This window comes from Myotis brandtii, unplaced genomic scaffold (assembly GCF_000412655.1).
Source record: "Myotis brandtii unplaced genomic scaffold, ASM41265v1 scaffold988, whole genome shotgun sequence".
Lineage (NCBI taxonomy): Eukaryota > Metazoa > Chordata > Mammalia > Chiroptera > Vespertilionidae > Myotis > Myotis brandtii.
The window spans coordinates 218,568-221,202 of record NW_005372109.1 but is presented as its reverse complement, the minus strand read 5'-3'; the positions used below and the strand labels follow the sequence as shown (position 1 = coordinate 221,202).

The 2,635-nt window shown below is 51.9% G+C and overlaps 1 protein-coding gene across 1 annotated transcript in view; it reads left to right on the top strand.

The window, feature by feature from the left end:
* Positions 1-1,018: 1,018 nt before the first annotated feature.
* MFGE8 (milk fat globule-EGF factor 8 protein) overlaps positions 1,019-2,635 on the top strand; it is a 31,233-nt gene continuing 29,616 nt past the window's right edge. The window contains exon 1 of the mRNA XM_005886528.2: positions 1,019-1,023. The gene's annotated coding sequence lies outside the window, so the exon portion shown is untranslated. The remainder of the gene's footprint in view (positions 1,024-2,635) is intronic.

The window sequence follows — 2,635 nt, the reverse complement described above, 5'->3', positions numbered from 1 at the left end:
CAAAGGGCCCGGCTCCCACGCCTCATTTCCCTTTGACGGCCTGGCTGGCGATGGGCAGCTGGCCTGGCTGGCGATGGGCAGCTGCCGTGGCGCCTGCCAAGGCCTTGGGACCTGGCCTCCCCAACAATATGCATCTGCTCCCATGTCTGGATCTAATTGCCACCTGGGAAGGAACTCTTGGTGCCCGAGTCCCATGCCAACTGGCTCTCTGGGCTTGGCGTGGGGGTAGGGCCGGGGAGATCTGGCCAGCTGGGCTAATGAGGAAATGTCGCTGGTAGTATGAGAAGGGAGAAACTTTGCTGCACCTTCCAAGGTTCTCTCGGCTGGTCTAATGATTAAAATGACGGGAGGCAGATGAATGAGACAAAACGACCAACTTTAACTACAGACGTGCACATAGGAAGCCCACGTACCTGAGAGAGGCTCAGAGACAGAAGGAAATGGAGGTCTATCCCACATTCGGAACTAAGGATGCGGGAAAGCGCCTAGGGCTACAGGGGTGGGGGGTAGGGGTGGGGAGTGGGATGGGAAGGTCTTTCTCTCTCTGCTCAATAAGAGCAGATGTTCACGCTGGTGGGGTAGCTCAGTTGGTTAGAGCTTCCTCCCGATAAGCGGAGGTTGCCGGTTTAATCACCAATCAGGGCACCTTCAAGAATCAATCAATCAATGAATGCATAAATAAGTGAAAGGCAAGTCAATGTTTCTGTCTCTCTCTCTCTCTTTCTAAAACCAATAAAGAAAATTAAGCCCTAGCCAGATTGGCTCAGTGGATAGAGAGTCGGCCTGTGGACTGAAGGGTCCTGGGTTCGATTCTGGTTAAGGGCACGTACCTCGGTTGCAGGCTCCTCCCTGGCCTGGGCCCTGGTCCGGACTCATGCAGGAGGCAACCAATCCATGTGTTTCTCTCGCATGGATGCTTCTCTGTCTCTCCCTCTCTCTTCCACTCTCCCTAAAAATCAATGGGAAAATATCCTCGGGGGAGGATTAACCAAAAATAAATTAATTAATTAAATCAGATGTCCAGTAATAGGTAAAAAAAAAAGGGGGGGGGCCTGGCTGGTTTAGCTCAGTGGATAGAGCGTTGCCTTGCAGACTGAAGGGTCCTGGGTTCGATTCCTTCTGGTCAAGGGCACACGCCCAGATTTTGGGCTCCATTCCCAGTAGGGGGCGTGCAGGAGGCAACCAGTCAATGATTCTCTCTCATCATTGATGTTTCTATCTCTCTCTCCCTTCCTCTCTCTCTAAAAATCAATAAAAATATTTAAATTAAAAAACAGAGGGGGCCTGGTCATAAGTCTTATAATGGGCAAAACCCTGAATTTAAATTCTTTAAGGGAGAGGTAAACATTTGACACCCCCCATCCCCTGTGGTTAAATGTGTATTTTTGCTTTTCCCTATAGAGGGCGCTATTTGCGGCCTACCTGTCACCTGCTCTCCTCCAGGGCCTGGTCTCAGAACCTCTCAGTCTGCAAGGTGGCGGGAGGCTGCAGGCAGTTTCTACTTCCGCTTCCGGTGTTTCCCCTGGGTGCCATCTCTGAGTCCAAGCTCGGTGGCTCCCGCTTCCGGTGCTGGCTGAGGGGAGCGCGGGGAGGGAGCCCGGGAGCTGCCCTCGTCTGACAGCTCTGCCGACATTCCTTTCCAGGAGGACCGGGTTCCAAACCAGGACTCACTGGGTTCGCTCTCAGGGCCTGGCCTCCAGGCCAAGGCGCCCTGAACAGACAGCAAGCGGGAGGTTTCTCTGCGCCTCGCCCACCCACTGTGACATGGGCACCGCCACCAAAAATTCCCAAAAAGAATATTAAATGACTGAGGCCTTCTTATTCCGCTGAACAGTTTGCAAAACGAGAAAACAGCGCCTGCGATAGGAACCGAAAATGAGCTCCCTCACTGCAAGGGGTGGCTGCCATTTATACAGAAACTTCACACCCAGGTTCCGGTTTACGTAGGCACGTAAAGGAGCCATTGCGCAGTCCCGGTTGGTCAGCATGACGCGATCTGATTGGTCAGATGGAGCAGTTATGATTGGTCCGTTTTAGATGCAAATGAGGATGTAGTAGAGCAGCTCTGATTGGACATGGCAGGTCAAAGTCCCTTGGTCAAAAGACAGAACCAAAGTCCTAGCCGGTTTGGCTCAGTGGATAGAGCCACGACCTGCGGACGGCAGGGTCCCGGGTTTGATTCCCGTCAATGGCACATAACTCCATTGCAGGCTCATCGATATTTCTCTCTGTCTTTCCCTCTCTCTAAAAATCAATGGAAAAATATCCCTGGGTGAGGATAAAAAGAAAAAAAAATGACAGAACCAGGAACTTCCCATGTGAGTTGACTTAAAGGGACACGAGCAAGCAGACAACGCGCGGGAAGCCAGGGCTCCATCACAGAATAGGTAAGAAGCCCCTGTCCAGGTTCTCATTATTTCTAAAACTTGGGCCCTCCGTTGACCGTGGAGGATTCCATCTCAGCGGGTCAGTTCCGCCTGGAGGTTCACGTCAAATGAATCTGTCTTCTCGGGGTTCACAACAGAATAAAGTGACTTGAAGGTGAGGGCGCCTAAATGAAGCAGGGAGAGAACAAGGCTACAGCCAAGTCTCCAATCAGAGAAATTTTGCTGGAAGAGCAGAAAGAGAGGGGCCT